Genomic DNA, 25,732 nt, shown 5'->3' with positions numbered 1-25,732 from the left:
GCCTATAGGAAAATTGCTTATTTCTTGATCTGCCTCGGCCTACATGCATGTATAAGTCTGTATTTGTGTAAGAATACAGTATTTTCAGTCACCAATTATGTGAAGAGTGAGCAGATTTTATTGGTAATATTAATTACGGGGAAAACCTGACCCCCCTGTCTATTTAAAGGGATGATCCAGTCACCTCATGCTTTCTTAGTGGTCTGTCAACCACTTCTGTCCAATCTCCTCTCAGACAGGGCTGTCATAAAGGCAGATTAAGAAAGGGGAATGCATGCACATGACCTTGTAACCTCGTGAAATTTCTGAATGTTTTTGTTCCAAGGGGTTTTCCTGCCGGCACAGCCCAGGGATTTCTCAGTGGCTATAAATAAAACTGGGTAAAAGCTGTTGTTGAGGCATGGTGGGGGGTCTTATCCTACTTCCTGATTGGTTGGCCCATCCCACACCTGTTGCCAAGGGGGAAATATTCAGGAAAATGAGGTTTATGTATATCTCTTATGAGTTTGTATGTCATAAGGTTGTAAAATGCTGTTTCTGCAGGAAATTGTTTATCTTGCTACTCATCTTTTCTCCGTCTGCACAAATTGCATTTTAGAGTGGAAGGCAGGGCTTAATGGCAAAAACATGCTCAGGTGTTTGGGATATTTTGCGCATTCAGTTAAAACTAATTAATCTGAGATGTGTGAGCTCACAGGACCATGTAACTATCATTCAGTGCTAAGATGGGACAGAGTTTGTTAGTATACCATATCAATTCCATGGTTGCAAGTGATCTCAGTGCAAGGTGTTTGTCCATGTGTTAGCTATGTGCTTGATGTCCTGGGGATGAAACTGGTGTAAACTGTGTCACCAACGTGCCAACAACAAATAAAACATCAACTGTTTGTTAAGCTTAGCACTGATAATGGATGGAAATTTCCTTGTTCACTAATGATGTTATGCTTAAATGGGTACAACTGCAGCGGTTTAAGGGTTCTAGCATTCATTGTTTTTATATCCCATGAGATTTGCACTGTAAAATGTTAGCATCATTTCTCAGTCATTATGCGCTAAAGATCCAATTTTCGACATGTGTGAAACCCTGAAGGTGTAGGAAAGTAAGGTGTGAAACCCTTAAGGTGTGTAGTAAGTCCACATATTGACGCAATGTACCATTGCAGGAGCGTAAGGTGTGAAAACCTGAAGGTGTGTCAGTAAAGAAAAAGTGCATCTTATGTTAGAAAAAGGCAAATCTGATGTAAACTGATTGTGGAGTTTTTCAAGATGTCATGATCATCTTTCTAGGTTTGTAAGTATCCAACCCAAGATGGCTGGTTTCACCAGAATGTAGTAACACCAGCATCACCTGGCTTGTTTCTCCCATGCTAACTTGAGGCTGTGATATAACTCAGGTGCTTTGGTAAAACAGTCTGTAACTCTAGTTTGCTCTTTCAAACAACTCACTGACTCACTCTGAGATCCATGTCATAATTATGAGTCAAAATGAAAAATGGTCCATAGTAAGGAACCCAGCTCCTAATGCATGCACAGACACGCATACATACATGCATGTCATTCATAATCAACCACCGCAAGTCAAGCCCCATCTCATACGCCCACAGATTTGGTTAACTAACACATACATACAACTCCTACAGGTTCAGATAACTAACAAAAGTCTTTCATTATGTTCACCAACTCACAGCATCACAGACATATAACTCCTACAGGTTCAGATAACTAAAACAGATCCTTCATAACCTTCACCTTTCACACCACATGCACACCTGTGCTGGCTTGAAGGAAATAAATCATTACACTGGCATATTGTGCAAAGTTACATGTACCAGAGCAGAGTTTAACTTTGACAGAGTCTGCAGCTGTGTTGACAGGCAATACAATGACATTTTGATCCCAGTGTAATGTCATTGTCACGTGACAGACACATTGAAGACACATTCACATCCATAGCCACTGGCATGAAACTTGAGGTTGTATTTTCCAAATTTCTGTAATGCCAAGCATTCTGTCACTTCAGTGTAATCTGTCAAATAAGGAAAACATTGAGATGAAACTGTTACTGTTTGGGGACAGGTCCATCCTTGTCAGCAATAGTCAGAAGCTGGTTGAATCAGATGCATGACATAAACTGTGTTACGAACTTAGATAGGTTGGGGTAGAGGTTGGCAAGGTATTTTACTGTGAACTCAAAAGAAAGGTCATTATCCTGCAATTCAAAATGGGCAGAGGGGTGCAGGGGTGTCAACCGTTGTGACATGGTGCATTGTTGTATCATCGTACCATTATAAGTTGTTGCTCATGACATTAATCTCAGAATTGTCTGATTCAGACTTAACTTAATTATGAACAAGCATTCTCACAAATCATGACTTTGCTGGCACCACCATTTATTACTTCCACAGTGTGTTTTTACTGTCTGTTCATTGTCACAGGAAATATTGTTTAAATCGTCACTCTACACAGTGGCAGTATATTGTTAGACGTATCACGTTACTGTCACATATGTAATATTTTCCATTCACTTTTAAGAACTAAATATATATTCAGTGACAGAAAATATCTGAAAACTGTATCCTTGACAGATCGATGAACACTTCTGAGTTGTGCAATCGATTCGATGCTCGTAAACAAGTCTATATAGAGAAACTCTCACTGGACAACTGACCTTGACATTTGGAGGAGGATGTTTGTGATGATCTACATGTGATTTTTGACACATCGGGTATAGGAAATCCAGATGATTGTCTGGAGACCAGCACTTCTAGAGACAGCTTACGACACAGTCATGTGTCATGTCTTCCTGTTTGCAGGAGTCCCTACTTTCAGAGGAAGTCATTGATTTGAGACAAGTGTCACATCCGTGGTACACAGCGACAATTATTGATGATGCTTCTATTTCAGGTTGCACTTACGAAGAATGACTGCCTTGATCGTGACAAACCGTAATATGTTACACAAAGAATTAATTACTCATGTCTTCATGGAAAAGGTGACACTTAACTTCTTGTCGAAGTTTGAAGAAGGTCATTTGTAAAGAAAGCTGCCTGAAAAAGATTACAGTTTTTATGTTTAGTTTGCTCAAGTTTCTCATTCATGTACTGATTTCATCCCCAAAACAATGCATTGCTTGCTGTAATTAATAGGTGTTCTCCACCAATCATAAAGTCATTGTGAGAATAATGATGGTTGTAACTCATACAGCGTAGGTCTCGTATTGATAAGGCGTCATTTCCTGCCCTTTGTCAACTCATAATTTGTTGTTCAGCATAATGCCTTGATCAGCATAATTTGTATTCATGCGTTAGCATTTTCTGTTGAGCCAATAGCATGCTAATACGACTTGGTGGGCGTCCATTGTGTCTGAAAAGTAATCAGTATTTGCTTATTGCTGCTTGTAAGATACATTCAACAAGTCCCCAAGTAAATGGTTATTGCTTACTTTCAGTCATAATTCCCGGAATATGTAAATAGGAAGGAGTATTCATCACCCCCTTCCTGATAGTGTGGGTGTATCTAGATTTGCCAATTGTGGGAACAGAATTACAGTAGGTCCATGGACTTTAATTTCAGTAGAGACTTGGAGCAGGGCTACGGTGTGGGTGAATCTAGACTTTTTGATTATAAGGATAGAATTACAGTACATACATGGACTATTGTTTCAGTTGAGAACTGGAGCGAGTCTAGTAACATTCCTTCTTGCTTATATGTCGTAGGAACACTAATTGTTACGTGGAATGCAATGCTTATTCTCATTAGTGTGTTGAAAAAAGAGAATTTACACACCAACATATGGTTCAAATATGACACGTTGACGTTGAACATTAATTAGTGAGTTACTTTAGTTTTACACCGCTTTTAGCAATATTCCAGCAGTATCATAGCAACAGCAGAAATAGGCTTCCCACATTGTACCCATGTCAGGAATCGAACCTCCGTCTTGGCATGATGAGCAAACACTTTAACCACTCGGCTACCCCACCGCCCAGATACTGGGGGGAATGGTATATTTTACCCATATTTCAGCTGATATGAATTAAGTATAGGAGAAAACACGCCTCCGGTTTTACATTGTCAAAACCGAGGGGAAGTGTTTTCTCTAACATATATACCGTCAATGATGGGTAATTACAATGTACATGATCATTGAATGAAGCTACATAACAATAACTGAAGCATGCTTAAAATCAATTTAATGACAGTAACTATAAGTAAGTAATTTAACCTCTCCACATTCATCGGCCTGGTGACCGTGCGGTAGAGCGCCTGCCTATGGATGAGAGAATTGCAGTTCCAATCCCGCTTCGGAAAACCTTTGTATTCTGAGTTTAATAGTGAACAATATTTTTCAATTGATTTCAAACACTCGTGTATCATTTGAATGTTGATGTTCATATAAAGTTAGGAAAAGTAAACCCAGGGAAGCTGTCTTACTAACGAAACGTAAAACCTGGGAAGTGGTCTTGCTATTGAAAAGTAAAACCTGTCCCTCCAAAACAAAAATCTCAAATGTGGTTATTCTGGGAAAACAAGAGATGACCTAAAATAGAGTGAGAAGCACACTTTAGGTTTATATATATTATACAATCATCCCATTTTCTCAATAAACACCTTACGTTTATGTCAAATTTGATCATCCTCGGAAACCCAAATCTGCAAAAGTATATTGAATACAATCCCAACTGCAGCTATTCACGTCTGTGAGTTTCTATCAGGTAGAAGACCTCCTGTTGGTACATGGTGTTCATTCAGGGTGTCCTGTAAATATGGGTATAATGTACTAACTGTAATAATAACATTTGAAGTCAATATACAAATGTATTCCTTTACAAATTATTATCTAAGTTCTGGATAAGTTATGTATTATAGAATGAATAGACACATATTTTGAACTATTCAAATACACCAGCATATGTTTTGCAATTTTTTTTACCATCCTTCATATCATTACTATCTGACCAAGGTGGGTCACTGCTGAATAAATGTGACAAGTACCTGACAGCTTTGACTATTAACCAGAAAAATGTGCAAGGTAAGTTGAAATACTTGATCAGGTTTTAGCGATAAGTGCACCTACATACCCATGTGTGTGAAAGAGCCACAGCATGTGCTTTGTCAGCAATTTGGAAATCAATAAATTATGCTATGGTTGCAGATTATAATCTTAATGTCTTGGTGTGGACAGATGGTAGTGTATGTTACACAGCCACATGACATTCATATCTGCCAGTTAAGCAGAAACTTGTACAGGTGAACATTTCACAGACATTTCTTTAAATATATTGACATATCAGACAGATTGATTTATTTGTTTTGTGCGAATTTCTCAGATGTTGTTGCTTTTTAGTGTGAATGTTCAAGCTTGGTGTTAATACATACCGAGGGCAAAAAGTAAGAGATCACGTTAAAGAACATGTTTGATATATTAAAATGCACTCCGTCTGTCCGTGCACATTTATCTTGTCCGTAGCAGATAATTTAAACCCATTCAATATTTCTTCACCAAACCTGGTAATGCAGGTAATGCAGGTAATGCAGGGGATATTGATGACAGTGTCTTCTTGGGTTTTCTTCAAGGTTTCTTCACAAGCATATATCACATAGCTTGTCATGTAACGCTGAAGAAGATGCTTTCAAGTGATCCCTTGTGTTTTTCCTCAGTGTATTTGTGATAAAGATATTGTCCTTGATCAGACTAGGGTGATATAACTATGTTCTTCATGAAGATCTGGGTTAGTAATGATCTTCAGCAACCCATTTTGTCTAACATTAAGATCTGGTCTTCAGCAACCCAAGAAGTTGTATATCCAAAAAATATACCTCATTCTTCATCTACCCAACTTCTAGAATTCTAGTCAAAGAAGTAAATCTTGGTTGTCGTAAGGAAGGACAAACAGGATGACACAAGGTCAGATGCAGTGATTTTGTTGATCTGAGTTTCGTTCAGATTGCTCTAGTGTTTGTACTGATGGATGGATGGATGGATGGTTGGGTAGATGGGAGGATGGATGGATGGGTAAATGGAAATATGGTTTCCTAACCTGCAAATGAAGGGTTTGCATTCATGCTACATGATAGGCTTTGTTAATAAGTATTTGTGCAGACTGAGTTATGTAGATGTCAAAATGACTCTGTAATGAATATAACAGTTTATTATGCAGCATGTTTTGCACACTTTGAACATTATTGACCATGGAGTGAGCTGCCAAGGCAGCACTCAAGAAATGTGTGACGCCACTTCTTATTCCATACGATGATGACAAATCTAGCATTAGAGCTTAAATTTTTAATGGCTGATCCTCAAGGGGAGTTGAAGTACTGTAAAATTATTGTCCTCCAGAGGGGTATGTCTACAAACATTCAAAGTAAATTAAAACTTTCCATGCTATTAATCGTTAGAGTACATGTCTTTTTAATGTTTTCCTAAGTTGGTAAGACCTAAAGGGATGATGTAAATCCAGATAGGGCCCATGCTGGAGGCAAATATACTGTAAGTCCCCATGGTCCTTAGAATGGTTATCTATCTTCAGTTGGCAATATATACCCGGTTTTCATCTTTTATTGTCATCCATAGTTAAACTGTTTTAGTTCAAATTACTAGTTTTCAATTCGAATCTCTGGTAATATAGTTATTTTACTGTCCTTTCGTTGACATGTTTTTACAATTTACTATTAATTATTATGTATAAAATGAATTGTTCTCGTCACAATATCCCTGAAATATTGCCAATGTGACAATAAATTTTAACTCACTCACTCAGTTGGAGTGATTGACCTAGTGTTGTAATATGCAGTGTTGAATATTAAATTCCAGCAATATGGCAGGCAGGGGACACCAGAAATGGGCTTCACACATTGTACTAGTGAAAGGAATCAAACCCGAATGTTGAGTGTGATCAGCAATTGCTTTAAGCACAAGGCCATCCTCCTGCCCTATGTGCCATGGAAAAAATTCTCCCAAATTATTTAGCACAGTCCTTGTTGTAACACTGTAAATTGGAAAACAAAAAGCAGGACATCCAGGACTGACCTGTCCATTGTTTTACTGAGTGATCTTGGCCTTAAGGTGGTCAAAACTGCTTACTTTAAACATAGACTCATGATGGTGATGGTTCTGTAATAGGCATAACATTCATGTTGAAGTAGGGTGATTGGTTCGCCTAGTGGATAAAGGGCTGGCTCTTCACGCCTGAAACCCGGTTTCGAATTCCCACATGGGTACAATGTGTAAAGCCCGCTTTTAGTGTTCCCCTTTGGAATATTGCTAAAAGCGGTGTAAACCCATACTCACTCAGTCATGTTGAAGTAGGGTGATTGGTTCGCCTAGTGGATAAAGGGCTGGCTCTTCACGCCTGAAACCCGGTTTCGAATTCCCACATGGGTACAATGTGTAAAGCCCGCTTTTAGTGTTCCCCTTTGGAATATTGCTAAAAGCGGTGTAAACCCATACTCACTCAGTCATGTTGAAGTAGGGTGATTGGTTCGCCTAGTGGATAAAGGGCTGGCTCTTCACGCCTGAAACCCGGTTTCGAATTCCCACATGGGTACAATGTGTAAAGCCCGCTTTTAGTGTTCCCCTTTGGAATATTGCTAAAAGCGGTGTAAACCCATACTCACTCATGTTGACATCAGGGGAGAGAATGCATTATGCTTCTGTTCTGTTTTGTTTGGGTTGTCTGTTTTCTTAATATTGGAATCACTAGAATACTATGACAATGCATGATTCATGACATTTATGAAATACATTTGGTATAACCCACATCACACATCTGTGAAATATATATGCTGGTATACAATGACAACGCACATCATGCATCTGGGTGTATATGATATATTAGTATTCTATGATAATTCTATGATTCATTACGTCTATGAACTGTATCTTTTACTAGCATACTATGACAATGAAGGTCTCACATCTGTGAAGAACATTTAATGTATTAGTATATTATGACAATGCACAATTCACTATGTCTGTGGTGTATATCTGGTATATCAGAATACGATGACAATGAAAGCTTCACAACGTCTATGCAGTATATTTGATGCATTAGTATACTATGAAAATGTGCAAATCACTTCGTATATGAAGTATATTTCATATATCAGTGTGCTGATCTTATTGCACAGTTCACTACATCTATAAAGTGTGTTCATTGTATTATATAAAAATTAGAATATTGACAATCTATAGAAATGCTTGTTTCCACATTGGAACATCTGGTATAAAAATCATGTCATGAAAATAGTGAAGTGTCAAGTGGAGTCACACAACAAGCAGCACCAGACTGACCAGTGCCCAGTTTCACTGAAAGATGTTGGTGCTAACTCTTTGCTTTAAACATAGTCTTATGATTGTCATTAGTACTAAAATGTAGGTTTAAGGAACATGGTTAATACAGAAGATAAATAGTGTCATTTCTAACCACTGGGAAAGATCAATGCTGTGAGTTGAAAATCATTTGGGACTTATGTATTGTTGTTGTGAACACAGAATCAATGTGTTCTGAGAAGACGTCAAGCATTCATGTGGAGTTTTGTCCTCCCACACCTATTGATTCCTGTTAACCTGCACCCACTGGCAAGCTGTTATATAGGCAGGGAGATCAATGAGTTTGACGTACATGACTGACTTACTTTCAGTTTCTATTATTGCCTTGATCTCAATAGGGGTCAAAACAACATCAGCATAAATGTCACGTCAGTGTACAAACTCACAACACCAAAGCTACAGCTAGTAGATTTTATGTTTTAGGTGTTATTAATACTTCTTGTGCAAGAGTGTCTTTGTTTATGACAATAACCAAAAATACACCTTTTGGAGTTTGAAGAAGAACCCAGTAGTATACTGCTTGTCTATGTTTACAGTAGGAAACTGTGTGTGTGGATGGTGCCACTGAGAAGGGGAAGTTGCCCTGACATTAAACAACATGGAGCTTTTCACGAGAACCCGTTGACATCTGCTATACATAAGTGTTGTATGGTTTCAACACTCTGGACAGAAGCACTAGTTGCATTCATCACCGAAATGTACATCTGAGTTTTCGTTACTTTCGTTACTTTTTCCTTTGACTTTTTAAAACTGTTTATTGTATGTTGAGCTTACTTCATATCGATTAAGTTTGTGCAGAATATCTGATTACTTGTAAGTAACAATCAGCTAGGTTACATCTGCAGTAATATCTAACCTAATTACTATCTGAAATATATTACAACTCTGACACCGACTCCATAATATTACTATTATTATGCCATCATTATATTGAGAGGTAATGAAACCCACTGTAAATGGTGATTTTCAAGTTAATGGGCCATACTCTACAGGAAGAAACAGTGTTAACTGCCATATAAGGCAATAATTATTCTGTTTGAAGACCATTACTGCATCTGTGGGATTACAATACTGAAGGTCAACTGCAGATTGTGTCCTCACCATTTACTCTGAGGCAGGAGCAGATAAATAGTCTGCTGGATGTCAGGTACTTCATGTTGTGTCTGCAGCTGCAGCGGGTAAAAAGTTCATTGGATGTCAGGTACTTCATGTTGTGTCTGCAGCTGCAGCGGGTAAAAAGTTCATTTGATGTCATGTACTTCATGTTGTGTCTGCAGCTGCAGCAGGTAAATAGTTCATTGGGTGTCAGGTACTTCATGTTGTGTCTGCAGCTGCAGCGGGTAAAAAGTTCATTGGGTGTCAGGTACTTCATATTGTGTCTGCAGCTGCAGCAGGTAAATAGTTCATTGGGTGTCAGGTACTTCATGTTGTGTCTGCAGCTGCAGCATTTAAATAGTCTGCTGGATGTCAGGTACTACATGTTGTGTCTGCGGCTTTGAAGGTAAATAGTCTGCTGGTTGTCAGGTAATACATGTTGTCTCTGCAGCTGTTTCTCTGCAGCTGCAGCAGGTAAATAGTTCATTGGGTGTCAGGTACTCCATGTTGTGTCTGAAGTTGACGGTTGAAGGTAAATAGTCTGCTGGATGTCAGGTACTACATGCTGTGTCTGCAGCTGTTTCTTTACAGATGCAGCAGGTAAAAGGTTCATTTGGGTGTCAGGTACCCCATGTTGTGTCAGCTGCAGCAGGTAAATAGTCCTTTCAACACAGGGACAAGGCTTGGTGTCATAGTATTAGAACACCTGTTAATGAATGCTTGTTGTTTGATACTGCTGTTGTACCTAATAGTATTATACACTTAGGGACCACATAAGCTCTCAGCCCTGCACAAGTGCAGTAGGTAGTATCAAGGTTTTGATTTGTTATATTTTCAATTGTTATCAATTTTACAGTGGACGACTGAAAATGCATTTTTGGGAGGCTGTGGATTCCAGTTACAGAATATTCTGTGTTCATGTTCCATGATTCAGAGTCTAAAACAGACATTCAGATAAACTGTATATTTGCATAGAAGGTTTGCACATCAGTTTTGAGTTGCTTATGTACAACAGTTCATGAGAATTTTCATAACCCCAGTAGTATAACAACACTGTCTGTAATCCATACCAGGTCTTCTTCATAGATGTACTTAGTTATTTAAAGGCAACATGGAGGGAAATGTCTTCAAGTTGGAGTGAAAATACATGATAGATCAGACCAACATATCTGTAACATTGAATATCCAGTGGGACCTATCAATACCCAATAGATTGGACCAACATCACTTAAAATTTGAATGGGACCTATCAGTACCTGATCACTCCAAATATTATCTGGGCCTCAGAAACATGACCCCAAGAGAGACAGAACTACTTGATTATATCATGAGTTTAAATTTAAATTCTAATCCTTCTGTCTTCACTTTGATCAGCTTTCTGGAGAATGGTGTCAATTAGAATTGCTCTCCAAAGACAATAAATGTAAAGTAAACGAGATTTCTTGGGGACATTGTTTAGTAATTGCATCATGTCACTGGACAACACAATGGCAGTCAAAGAAAATAGGCAAACAAATTGAAGTTTCAGATCAATTTCCGCTCCAGAAGAAGCAGTTATGACCACTGCTGTGATTGACCTTGGGCGAAAAAAATGACCCTAATGAGTAGGAAATTAAATATTAGAACTGTGAGCTCTGGAAAATTGGCGCAGGTTTACAAATGTGAGACAGGCTTAACAAAGTTAAATCAAATTGACTTCTCTTTTTATGTCATCGTTGCCACGGAATGAATGTTTCAAGTCAGACTATGTGGCATCATGTTGTTGACAGTTAGACCAGGCACCAATGCTCAAACGTTTGGTTAGATTTTTTTCCGAATCATAAGCAAATTAATTCAGTTATTTTTCATGCTGATTTTGATGTCTGAGTGCTCAAGGATTAGTCAGAAGGAAATACTTATAGATTCTCAGTGATGAATGTTAATGCGTGTTTGTAGATGCAAGTGTATACCTTGTGTCATAAATCATTCAAATATAAAGTTGGAAAACATAAAATTCTGATATGAAATTCTTAATCTTGGAACATGTGCTGAGTACTTTGTTCTGTCCAGAGATTATGTTTAGTTAAGGAGAGTCAACTTGTATTTAGATTGACCTTGCAAGAGGTCAAGGCTAGCCAAGAAGAGTCAGGCGAGTGATGTATTAAAGGCAGGCAATAAAAGCCAATCTGTACTGTCACATGTGTTAAGACACAGCACAGTTCCTTTATTTTACAGATATTGGTGGTAGGATTAAATGGATTATAATAGGTGTAAGCTGACAAGAAAATAAACTTTTGCGCCTTTCAATATACCAAGAGTTGTTTTCCTTGAGGGTGGTGAGGTGGCATAGTGGTTGAAGTGTTTGCTCATCATGCCGGAAAGCTGGATTGGATTACTCACTTGGCTAGCATGTGTGAAGCCCATTTCTGATGTTGCTGGAATATTGCTATAAGTGGCATAAAACCATACTCACTCACTTTCAACATCTTACAGAACATAACACCTCCAACATACTGAGAAACACAGATATCCTGAATGCTTTTTAAAACACACTTTTGTAAACATGAATGTATCTCTTTTTCCATAAAAAGCACATCATGGATTACGTCCAGTGCCAAATGATATTATTGCTACTTAATTAATGAATATGTGATGTCATTATTACTTTTTAACATTTTTATGAGACGAACGGTCGCATTACATGCTGGGGGATAAAGTCAACGCCTCGTCTGTCCCTCCATTCGTCCGTCCCCCATCCGTCCGTAATCATTTTGTTTCTGGAGCATAACTCAGAAACCGTTCAATATTTTTAGACCAAACTTGATAGATATAGTAGTCTCAGCCTATAGTTGTGCCTTTTGCTATTTACAGATTTTTGGCATTTTTATTTTTTTCCATGGAACATTTTGGTGTTAGTCTTATGGTGGGGTGGGCTTCATTTCCGGAGCAGAACTCTAAAACCATTCGATATTTTTCTGCAAAACTTTTTTCTGTAGATATATCAATCACAAGCTGAAGTGGTGCCTTTTGCTATATACAGGTTTTTGTGATTTATTATTTTCTTGGTTTCCATGGAAACGTTTTGGACATAGTCTCAAAATGGAGGGATGGGCTCTTCGTTTCCGAAGCAGAACTCAAAAACCATTCAATTTTTTTCTGCAAAACTTGGTAGATATATCAATCTGAACCTATAGTGGTGCCTTTTGGTATTTACAGTTTTTTGTGATTTATTATTTTCTTGGTTTCCATGGAAATGTTTCAGACATAGTCTCAAAAGTGAGAGGTGTGTTTCGTTTCCAGAGCAGAACTCAAAAACCATTCAATTTTTTTCTGCAGAACTTGGTAGATATATCAGTCAGAACCTGAAGTGGTGCCTTTTGCTATGTACAGGATCTTTTGATGTATTATCTGCTCGGTTTCCATGGAAGCGTTTCGTACTTACTCTCAAAAGTGAGAGGTGTGTTCCGTTTCCGGAGCAGAACTCAAAAACTTCTTAATATCTGTCAGTGTTACATGGTAGATATGTGTGGCAGACCCCATGCAGAGTGGTGCATTTTACTATTTACAGGTTTTTATGATGTATTATTTCTCGGTTCCATGAACATGTTGCTGACTTCGTTTCTGGAGCACAACCATTTCATATCTTTCAAAAGATCTTGGCAGATATACGAGACAGATCTTGAAATGGTGACTTTTTCTGATAACAGATATATGGCATTTATATTTTTCATGAATTCCATGGAAACAATTCAGACTTGGTCTAAAAAACACAATAAGTAACTGTCCGATGATTTGTCCTTTCAAATATTTGGGGGCCGGGGGAATATGTCATCTTCTGATGACTCTTGTGTTATATGATGTGCATCCAAAATGATTAAATTTTCATTGTGTTCATTATAATTCTGGCCATCTGATTACTTAACTGGGAACATTTCTTTTGATTTCATTTCCCAATGAATCTAAAAAACTAAGCCACGCCCACCGAACCGGACTACTTTCAGACCTGAGGAATGTCTGGGAATACCTTTACATGGCGGGGAAATTCCCTTGCACTCAGATACCCTATTGAACGTTGGATAAACATTGAAGTGATACATTGTGGTTAACATAAACAAACAACTCAAAATTTATCTCTGAACATTAATAACGTTGTAACGCCTCGACAAGAGCATGCGCACGATGGAACATCAGTTCATGGCATCACAATCCCAGTCACATCACAGCCTCTTTCCACTTGCGCAAATACTACTGCCACTAACAATCTCAATTCAACTAATTTCATTTTATCCTGCTTCATTTCCAAGTCCCACTTTCCCAGTTGAGTCTTTCAGTTCGCTGGTAATAATTCAAATGTTTGAACTTGAAACTTTGCTGTTACCGGGACACGTCACATTGTGTTGTTCCGTTCTGATTTGCCACCCGATGTTAGCTTGGTTGATTGACAGATGTTTGGGGGTGCTCTATGCTGATTGGCTAGTGGTTTGGTAAGTGTGTCATTTTATGTAAATGTGTCACCTGACTCATGTCTACGCGGATTCTTACAAAAGTTTACACATTGGTTTTTAGTTTCATACCTCAGTGCAACAAAAGAAACACAGAGTCAATCCTTAACTCAGTCAAGTGTTTTTCTGGAATAAGTTGTACATTGAGGTTGACTCTAATGTGAATTTGTTCCCAGCATGCCATTGCAGCTGAGCAGCTGAAGGATAGGTAACAAGTAAACTAAATGTTGCATGGACATGGCTTCAAGGTCGCGGTCTGTGAGATTTTACACATTTAGAATGTGTATGGTTGGTGTTTGAGGATGGTGGTTTGTATTCGATCAGTGTACACTCCATGACGTAATATTCGTGTCAAGTCATATCATACATGACTGGCTTGATGGTGCTGGATTTTGGCCCATTTTAGTTCTTCAAAGTGGTAATACAGAATTCATGTTTTAGGGATTAATAAAAAAAAGAGTTTATCCTCTGAACACAGTCCGTCAGTGTTTGATGAAATTTTTTACAAGGTTACACATGTCAGAAAAACATTTGTTTATGGTACGTGAAAAGTGGCACAGAAGAGGGAGACCCTGGTCTTGAGTTGTCTGCGTTGAGTCACCATCGAGAACCAACAGCAAGTACACCGACATGCAGATGTGAAGTACACACCACCTTGTTCCTCATTCCAGTGGAGGCCATTTTCAATTTGTTGTTTACTTTTCTGATGTGTTGATAAAATCAAACAAAACCTGCACTGGCCATTGCTCAAAGGTTTAAGTAATCAGTTTTATTTTGAAATTGATTTTGGCCTTCGAATAGCCTGCGTACACCTGCGAAATGACAGCATTGCTCATGCCAAGGAAGATTCTGCCAACACAAATAATCAGCCTGCTTTTTCTCCTTCATTGGCAGCGAGAGTTTCTATAAAGGGCTGCTGCCTCAAGGATGGCCTGTCAGGCTTGTTTGTTAAATGTGTTGCCCTCTTCCCGGCCACTTAAGTTCGGCAGCTCAAATTTTCATTCTTAAGGTAACAACGTGCATCTAAGTCATCGTCATATTTTAGGGAATTCGTGTTTCTTCTTTGGTCTAAAGGCGTTGACCTGAAACATCGGCACTGAATTCCAATTCAGTTTAATCCAACATTCCGGAGTGATTGTCCTTCGCTTTCATGATGTTAATCTAATTTGAGATGAAGTTATTTTAGCATTGAAGTTCACACCCATGAGCAGCTCCTGGGGCGGAAATGTTATAGGAGTTTTTTGTAATAATCTCATGACCTCTAGAGTATGATCACAAGATGAGTTTGAGCTGTCAGTAAGTTTACTTCTTTACATCCTTACAAAAGCTAACTTGCCATGGTGGAAGTGTTTCCATACAATCAGTAATGAAGGTTTGTTTCATGCATATGAAATATGAGACTCTTAGAGATCGTGAAAACGATGTTTGCACAATCATAGAAGTACTTCAGACTGGAAGATCCCTGACAAAATGTTGAAATGCCTTGATTAGATCTTGAGTGAGTGAATGAGTTTACTTTTATGCCACATTCAGCAATATTCGATCTGTATGGCAGCAGTCTGTAAATAATCGAGTCTGGACCAGACAATCCAGTGATTAACACCATGAGCATCGATCTGCCCAATTGGGAACCAATGACATGTGTCAACCAAGTCAGCGAGTCTGATCACCTGATCCTGTTACCCACCTCAGAGTTGAATTTTATGGCAAGCACAGGTTGTCGCAGGCCTGTTCTACCCCAGACCTTCGCGGGTTGATTAGACTTCAAAGTTGGAGTCAATATTTGTTGCTGTTTAAAATAAGTATATTATATTATATTAACTCTGAAACAAACACATAACATTATTTGCTTTCTCTCATGAGGGGTGAGCTAACTTACACCATTAATTCATGCAGTGCATCTGTGTGTATAGAATAAGGGTAGCAGTTTGGTTTTATGCAACTTTTAACTTCTCACTAACTTCTGTCAGTATTCCAACTCAATTACAACATTAATTCATGCAGCGCACGTGTGTAATTAAATGATTTTGGGTTTCCAACGTAACATCTATTTGTCAGCCAGGTTTGGCTAATCGCATTCTTTTGATCACGTAGGATAACGAAGAAGAATATATGTATTTGCCAAAAACTGGTATCATAATTTATGCCTGAGGAAACTATTCCTATCTGTGTTAGTTGTATGACAGCAGAAAATATTTGTCCGGATTTGATCTCACAAAATAACATAAACAGTTCCCGATGATCAGAAGTTTTCTCTCTTACATGTTGTTACAGTCTTAATAAAAGGATGTTTCCTCAAATTTGCACGATGCTCTCTTTCCCAGTGACCCTATTTATTAATGTAAATTGACGTCGCCAGGGCAGAGAAAAGAATTTAGCATGTTCATATGAACAGACGCTGTGCAGGAGGAGATTTGTGTGCTTGTGCTGCTGAAGGAATTGCAGTACCCCAGAAACTATTTGAAGACAAGCACTTGACATAACAATGGTGTCCTTGTAGTGATTATTGCAAACTGTCAACTCAAAACGGGATATGACGATGATGGGTATTGTGGGAACCGTGTCAGAGCTGATGTTGGTGGAACAACTTTGATATATGCTGTTTGTAACCTTGTGACTGGCTTGTTTTCTTTTCGTCAACGTTTGGCAAAACTTTTTCAATACAATTTAGAACCTTGTAGACAGAGTAGTAGTAGAATTGTTGTTGTCTCTGTCTGTCTGTCTGTCATTTTCACCAAGGTTGTCACTTCTTACTGGTGTCTTTAAACCAAGCTGTTCTTCAGTTTACATTGTAACATTTATCTTTGACCTACATTTTAGCTCTTCTGGTTCAAGTTATTGTTCCTTATCCCTTCTTTGCCTTACATTTGACATCAACATAAATGTATTTGACATCAACATAAGTTGGCTTTAAATAGCTCTTCTGTGCTACATTCTGACTCTTGATTTGCTTTCTGCAGGTTTTTTTTGACTTCATGTCTTGCTGTTGTATGAATTGTGTTTGGTCTTGGAAATGGACATTTCCGTTCTGTTGCCCTTCTCTGTCTCACACTGTAGCTCTACTTCATTTTTTTACAGTTGTCCTTCTTTGACTTGAAGTCTTGATGGCGTATGTTCTGCCTTGTACCCTCCTTTACTCATTTCTACCTCATTTTCGTGCATTTGTCCTTCTTTGATTTAAATTCTGGCTCTTATTTGACTTTGACTTTTTTTCCATTCTTTGACTTTATACTTTAACTCCAAATCACTAAAAAATTAAATTTGAAAATAAATAACATGTGTAAAGGCTTCATACCTGTTGGTAAATACCCCAAACATAGTTAAAAACCCTGCACATTTTGTGCCTCTTCCCAGTGATTTGAATTATGCCAAAGCTGTGGACTCAGTGTCCAGTGCCAGCAAGATCTATAACTAACAACAATCTGAAAATAACATTAAGCCCAATGTGACAACATTCAGGAACAAGTCAGTGCTTGGACATGGGGCTCCTGCAGACTTTGTTTCAGAGACGATGACAAACATAAGCGTGTACACAGCTTCATAATGACAACAGCAGCAACGTCAACCAAAGCGTCATTGTGGCTTTAAGTCTGATTTGGATTGTTTTTATCCCAGGCATAACATGCTAACTATGGCTGTGTTCCTACACACCCTATTGATTGTCCACTCTGGATGATTGCCGTGGCTGTTAGTTTAGCCAGGTTTTAGATTGATGCAGGATCGTAAGCTACTTTGTGATTCCGATGCATGTATCAGTGTTTTGAACTGAAGTCCTCTGTTTCTGTTTACCAGCAATAGCGGATGTGGTTTCAAATAACGTGGCTATTTGTGTGGGTTGTTTATGATTAGAATTGGATTCTTGTATTTAGGAATTGTTTTTGTTTATTATGTGTCATTTCAGTTTTTTTTTATTATGACAGACAGACAGACAGACAGTTTATTCAGTAAACCACTGGCCCATAATACGTGCGCATGTTTTAGGATGTGCATATAGTGCTCATTTGTTCCAAAATTTTATAATATAGTTAACGTGGTACAAAAACAAACCGATGTTATACATAACATCATAATGTTCATTTTGAAGCAGATTTACCATAGTGTGTACAGTATAGGATTCTTGTATATATTTAGCAATGGATTTGGCTCTTAAATCTGTATAACAAATACACATAAATATGACATGCCATTCGTTTTCAATTTAGCCCAACCCTTTTGATTTACAGTACATACAGAGTCTCTTGGTTCAATATTTCCATATCTACCATTTTCTATTGCTATCTTAAAGTTGCTACGTGTAAATCTTGATAAGGTCATCTTTAGATACACTGGCATATCAGAACACAAATATTTTTCAACATACAACAAAGACTTGTAGTGCTTATAATAAAAGCATGTGTCATTTCAGGTTGTTTTTCGTGATTTATAGATGTGTTGTGTGAAGTAAGTAACAAGACCAAAGGTTACTGCATTGAAATTTGAGGCTGTGTTTGCAGTGTTATTTAAGCTTATACCTTTATTGGACTTGTTGCATGGTTTTGTCTGGGTCAACTGGGAACTTTGGTGTTCTGGATTAAAACTGACCCATAACTGGTCTTGGGGGCAATGGTCAGACTTCGTGATGTGGTGGATGTTGTGTGGATGTGCACATGGATCAGTCATTGTATTGTCCGAAGTCCATTACATAGGAATAAAACAAACAGACAGTCATATAGGAATACTGCAGTTGTCTGTGTTCAACAAGTCACACGCCATGACGCAGGTTAGTAATGCTGGAGACATTAAACCCCATTTAACCTCACAATAAAGATAATTTATGGATTAGTTACCCAGTTTGAGTTTAAAACTTAATTTTGTGCTCTGTTAATTAAAAAGGTACAACCTAAGAGTTTCATTTATCTGTTCAGCTGTCGTACCTGTGAACAAAAGCCATACTTGTTTTTAAGAGACAGTCTTATCAACATGTACAACTGGAACCATCATTGGAGTTGTCATCATCACAGATGAGTCACTTTCACTGACAAGAAAAAATATTTGTATTAATATTTAAAGTGTCGCTATATTGAATGTAGGTTGTCCTCATCACAGATGAGACTTTCACTATCAATAATATTGTTGTCAATATGTTGAATGCTATAAATCATGCATTTTAGACAGAAACATATACAGCGCAGCTGTGGACACCATCATATGGCTGGAATACATACATACAAACATACATCTGTGGGATTCTACATGATAGCTGTTTTGACATTAATGGGGAGAGAGAATTTAATAGTAGTTATCCACAAGATTTATTTTGTCACTCTCTTGAAGTTCAGAGCAAGTTGTTCATACATATTTGATAAATTCTAAGTGATATACGTATTTTCATGACATGTAGTTTTTGCTACTACACACATGGGGAGGTTCAGTAGCCTTGTGGTTAAACCTTTCGCTCATCATGCTGAAAACCCAGTTTCAATTCCCCATATGGGCATAATGTATGAAGCCCATTTCTAATGTCCCCACAGTGATATTGTCGGAACACTACTAAAAGCAGCATTAAACCATACTCTCTCACTGCTACTATGCATAAAATGTCGTAAATATACAAGTCAAACATTCTGACAAGCGTGCAACCAACCTCACTCATTGTGGCTACACACACAATCTTGTGAATATACAAGACAAATGTTCCAACAGCTTGTAACCAACATCACTCACTGTGACTACACAGACAATTTTGTAAATATACGAGACAAACATTCTGACAAGCATGTAACCACCCTCACTCACTGCGACTTCACAGACGGTGTTGTAAGTATACGAGCCAAACATTCCGACGAGCGTGCAACCATTCTCACTCACTGCAACTACACAGATGGTGTGGTAAATATGCACGACAAACATTCAGACATGTGTGCAGCTAACCTCACTCACTGATATTACACATACAATGTTGTAAATATACAAGACAAACATTCTGACAAGCATGCAACCAATCTCTCTCACTGCTTCTACACAGTTGATGTAACAACAAACATAAAGACCAATTTGCAATGAGTTTCTTATTTCATACACACCTGTCGCTGAAACTGAAGGTCAGTTTTGACATTTTATTGGAAGGTTAACGTTCAAAGCTATGCCAGTAGGGTTAGTTATTGTCAGTCTTACAATGGAGATACATATTTGATAATCTGAAAAAGATATTTGAAGTTGTATGTATCTTTTCTAAACAACAACAACACACCCTAAATATCAACTCATTATAGGACAGGTAAATATCATAAAGGAGTTACTTTTTGGATAAATATTTGAGTTGTATTGCTTTGAAAATGATACCCATGCCCACAGTTTGAACTAGTAAACACATCTGGGTCCCGTTTCACAAAGCTCTCGTAAGCCTAAGATCTCGTAACTTTCCTCGTAGCATTTGCACCTCCTATGTTACAGTATGCCAGGTACAAATGCTACGAGAAAAGTTACGAGATCTTAGGCTTACGAGAGTTTTGTGAAACGGGCCCCTGATAAATAGTTTGCATTTGGGAGAGGTGTTTAAATATTAAATGGCAACTTAAACTTAGTGTATTTTGTCTTTGTTTATACATTTTGGTCCACGATGCTGGGTCACTTTTGTGTTCGTGCAGACAGTGTTTTCCTTTGAGCAGGTAAATGGTGCAAACCCTGGCTACGGTCTACCAAACTCCAAAGAGACTGTACCTGTTGTTCTTAGAGAGCTTGGTGTCATTATATCAAGTTTAAGTTGGGTGTCCATGTAAAACATGAATGTGGCATTAGATCATAAATGATGCAAAAAAAAAAAAACAGTAGTACCTCCCTTCCCCAACACAAATGCCCTCCTTTCCATTGCATATATATGAAATATTGTTTAAAGCAGTTTTCTGGGGTAGCCTGTGATTAAAGCAATCGCTTGTCAGGCCGAAGACCCAGGTTTCGATTCCCCACACGGATACAATGTATGAAGCATATTTTCTGGTGTCCCCTGCCATGATATTGCTATAGGCTTAAAACTAAACTCACTCACTCACTCTCTCACTCACTCTCTAAGACCATAAAAAGTCTTTTGTCGGTGCATTTTGAAGTAACCAGTTTCAAACTTTACAACTGACAGGATGTGGTATTTCAGTTTAAACTTAACAAGGAAATGACAGTGTGACAGTGTGTTTGCAACTGTGTTTAGTATGTCCATACAATTGGTCCCTGTCTCTGGAACCATTCCTTACCATGACAGTCTACACGTAGATCAACTGGTTGGCACTCAGCCTAGGCTTACACAGAGATTTGTACTATTTGGTGTAGGATAGAGTTAATGTTTAGAAAGGATAATTCCAAGAAGTCCGCTGAAGGTAAAAAGAACTTTGTCACGTGTCTGAGGCTGGTGATCTATCTACAATGTAAGTGTGAAGACACTGGGCTACACTCGAGCTTGGATGACCTCTAGGTTGGTAGTGCATTTGTCCTCAAAATCTAAAAAAACTTTAGGCTGATGGGTACCTCTGCACTCAAACTGAGATGAGCTCTATGTTTGGGGTGCATTTGCCTTCAAAATATGAGGATATTACTACATTCTGATTGTGAAGATCTCAGGCAAATGTTCTTTTTAGCTCAAAATATGATGACCATATGGGTACATCTACATTCAGATTGTGAAGATCTCAGGCTGATATGCTTTTGGACTCAAAACATAAAGACCATATGGGTACATGTACCTTCAGATTGTGGAAATCTCAGGCTGATCGGTACCTATGCCTTTAAAAAATGAAGAACATAATGGGCACCTCAAATTGCAAAAGTCTGAGTATATATGCCCCAAAAATGTGAAACCCCCCAATTGCACTTGCATGAACACTTGTCAAATACACCAGAACAAAACCAGTACACTGTCAGCGATGATGCAAGTCTAACATAATTCTCTGGTTTATTATTCAATACATCAGCAAGGCTCCTGCCATGTTGAAGTTCAATGTTTAGGTTGCCAATGGTGGAAATGATCCTTGTTCGTCAGGTACAGTCCTGATAACTGAGAATGTGACCTCCCATAAATGTCCTGGAATTGATTCCCCTTATCAAATCACAATATAAAACCAGGTGTAAACTGTTTGCAAGAGACTAAACGGTACACCTAGCAAATATATGCCAGGTTTGACAAATGTCCGGTTGTTGCCAATGCCTTGAACGTGTTTCTCCGACATGAAAGACTCCATGTTGGCTCATTGTAACACTGTAGTGTCAGGATCAGATGTAAATAAACTCAGTACATTTTTGCTGCTTCAGAATGCATGTCTACCTCTGTCAACTCCTTGAATATATCCAGCTATTTAGATCCCCCCCATTCTCACCTGGTCTGTGTTTGCTTCACTGAGTTTGGGCAAATTCTTCTGTAAACGGTCCTCTGCCTGTTGACAGTGTCCGAGGTTTTTGACGTCCGCTGTTTCTTTCAGAGATAGTCAGTGCAGCCACTGTAAGAAAATGTCTATCCCTGCACAAACAGGGGACGAAGGAATTCTTTTTACTGTTTTTCTTTTATCATGGCGTTTGATTGCACCAGATTGTGCATTTTCTCTTGGTGCAAAAGTTGTAGGATTGATCTTCATGCATCTTGGTTCAGTGTTGGAGATCTGGTGGTGTGGAATACTTGTAAGTTGGTTGTAAATTGGTTGGTGATGAGATTTTTGGAATTACCCTCTCTTCCTAACATAACGACTGAAGGTGCAAGGAGGACCAGTGACTGCGATGTTGCCGATTGGGTGAAGTGGAACGATACGCATTGCATATGTACTGCATGTTGGAGGATAACATGAAGTGACATATTTCGCATCAGACTTTGACCACTTTGGTCAAGCCCATGGGCAAGGTGGCTTTTCGACATTTGTCACACAACGTAATAATGCAAATGATTTCTTTACCATGAATTGACTGCCATTGGAGACATTGTTGGATGAGATAAAACAGTATCTACTGGCAGTTATGACTGTAAGGAGATAACATGACATTGTAATGCAGGCTTGTGATGTCAGAGGTTACCATGGCATCACAGACAACACTGCCACTGAGACTGGTATCAACTGGCAGTTATGACTGTAAGGAGATCATCACATCACATTGTAATGCAGGCTTGTGATGTCAGAGGTTACCATGGCATCACAGACAACACTGCCACTGAGACTGGTATCAACTGGCAGTTATGACTGTAAGGAGATAACATCACATTGTAAGGCAGGCTTGTGATGTCATAGGTTACCATGGCATCACAGACAACACTGCCACTGAGACTGGTATCAACTGGCAGTTATGACTGTAAGGAGATAACATCACATTGTAAGGCAGGCTTGTGATGTCATAGGTTACCATGGCATCACAGACAACACTGCCACTGAGACTGGTATCAACTGGCAGTTATGACTGTAAGGAGATAACATCACATTGTAATGCAGGCTTGTGATGTCAGAGGTTACCATGGCATCACAGACAACACTGCCACTGAGACTGGTATCAACTGGCAGTTATGACTGTAAGGAGATAACATCACATTGTAATGCAGGCTTGTGATGTCAGAGGTTACCATGGCATCACAGACAACACTGCCACTGAGACTGGTATCAACTGGCAGTTATGACTGTAAGGAGATCATCACATCACATTGTAATGCAGGCTTGTGATGTCAGAGGTTACCATGGCATCACAGACAACACTGCCACTGAGACTGGTATCAACTGGCAGTTATGACTGTAAGGAGATAACATCACATTGTAAGGCAGGCTTGTGATGTCATAGGTTACCATGGCATCACAGACAACACTGCCACTGAGACTGGTATCAACTGGCAGTTATGACTGTAAGGAGATAACATCACATTGTAAGGCAGGCTTGTGATGTCATAGGTTACCATGGCATCACAGACAACACTGCCACTGAGACTGGTATCAACTGGCAGTTATGACTGTAAGGAGATAACATCACATTGTAATGCAGGCTTGTGATGTCAGAGGTTACCATGGCATCACAGACAACACTGCCACTGAGACTGGTATCAGCTGGCAGTTATGACTATAAAGAGATCATCACATCACATTGTAATGCAGACTTGTGATGTCAGAGGTTATTCTGACATCATAGAGGTACTTTATTCCCTACATAGTTCAATACTAATGATATAGTAACAACTGCTCTCCCCAATAGGAGTCTGAGGTAGAAAGGCCTGACTCCAGTCTCCAATGCCAGTGCCCAGACAGTACCACATTGTCTGAGTGTTCTGTATGGGTGGAAGAGTTGCTCTTGCTATCAGCCATTGGTTTGCATGCTTCAAACCTTGACAATAGAAAGATTTTAATGGTATTGTGGGAATGGATATTGCTTTCAAAGGGATGAAACATAATTCACTACCTCACTGAAGGAGTCATTGTGTGGGTTACTAGATAAATGTACTTAATCAGCACTAATCAGTACATGAATTAACTTCGCATGTAAATGTAACTCGATATTCCAAAGGTTTAAAAATGCTTGCCATTAGAAAATATATCCTGAACTTTATATGTCTTGGGACGACAGACCAGTGTAGTGATTAGAGCGTCCACCCGGAGAGTAGAAGGTCGCGGGTTTGATCCACGGCTGCATGATACCAAGAGACCATGCCTAGGGCTAGGAGGAAAATGGGTACAACAAGGACTGGTCAGCTTGGTGTTAGTTAAATATGTCTAAGTGGGATATTCATGCTTCATTGTGGCATTGAGCTGGCGCTATACAACCAACTGGAATCAGGACAAGTACTAACAGCCGCACACACACTCTCATATCGTCGTATGAGTGAAATATTCTCATGTGTGACGTTTTGCTTCTACAAGTTCTTCCAGGATGTTGTAAACTACTGTTGTGCTTAGACCAGCGGCTAGGAAATATTTGAGGACCTTTGTTTATGAAAAACCATACCAAAAATAAAAGGACTTGAACACCAAACTGGACTTATCCTTGAGTATACCATCTAGCTACATCATCCCCAGACAAAGAGTGGAGGAAATACAGATTGCCAAGGGAGAAGGGTATAACACCCCGACACCCTCAGGTAACAATACCTTACAAAGTTTGTGGTTATTTATTCTAAATGTTAGTGGTAGAATTGGGTCAGTTTAGTGATATGTTACATAGATATTTACATACTCAGTAGTATTTTGAATATATCTGCATAATTAATTAGCCTCTATTATGTATTTATTCACATAATGTAACATATCAGTGCCAGCATCTTCCTGTGCTGTATAATTTACCTTTATCAAAACTTCTACTTTGGCTGTTTACAATGTTTAACAGATCTGGTGCTTCTGACAGTAAAAGACTGTAAATGTAAACAAATTGATTATTCTTCAGTTTTCTGTTGAAAAGTGCAGATGCAAACATAGTGTCTGTCTGTTCCAAGCCATTTCCACAAGAGTTTAATTAACATGGACTGGATTGGATTGTTGATTTGGGAGGTTGTTGTCAGCTCTCTCATATCATTTGTGGTAGCAGTAGTTAAAATGTTGTCTTTTCTTGAAGTGAAAAATGTAACGAAGGAGACCAAGTGAGTTGTAGCTGAGGCAGTTTATTTTGCTTTTGAGGGCAAAAATACTAGCTACACCTGGGCTGTTATCTGATTTTGGGCACATATATGTTATAATCTATGGTAGTTACTGTCTGTCGCACAAAATATGGTTCTTTTATTGTACAGTTGAAAGTACAGGGACACAAGGGGTCCAGTTGTCCAATCTGCAAAGTTTTTCTTTTGAGAGTTAAGTCCCTTAGGCATGCCAGGACATGATCACTGTGGGTTTCAAATCCCTGTTTGTATGTT

At 38.7% G+C, this 25,732-nt stretch overlaps 1 protein-coding gene across 1 annotated transcript in view; it reads left to right on the top strand.

Moving 5' to 3' along the window:
• LOC137296791 (inositol-pentakisphosphate 2-kinase-like) overlaps positions 1-25,732 on the top strand; it is a 106,024-nt gene that overhangs the window by 70,596 nt on the left and 9,696 nt on the right. The gene's annotated exons all lie outside the window — the stretch shown is intronic.

This window comes from Haliotis asinina, chromosome 9 (assembly GCF_037392515.1).
Source record: "Haliotis asinina isolate JCU_RB_2024 chromosome 9, JCU_Hal_asi_v2, whole genome shotgun sequence".
NCBI classification, from domain to species: Eukaryota; Metazoa; Mollusca; class Gastropoda; order Lepetellida; family Haliotidae; genus Haliotis; species Haliotis asinina.
Note: the sequence above shows the minus strand (reverse complement) of the source record. Positions and strands in the feature narration are given on the sequence as shown.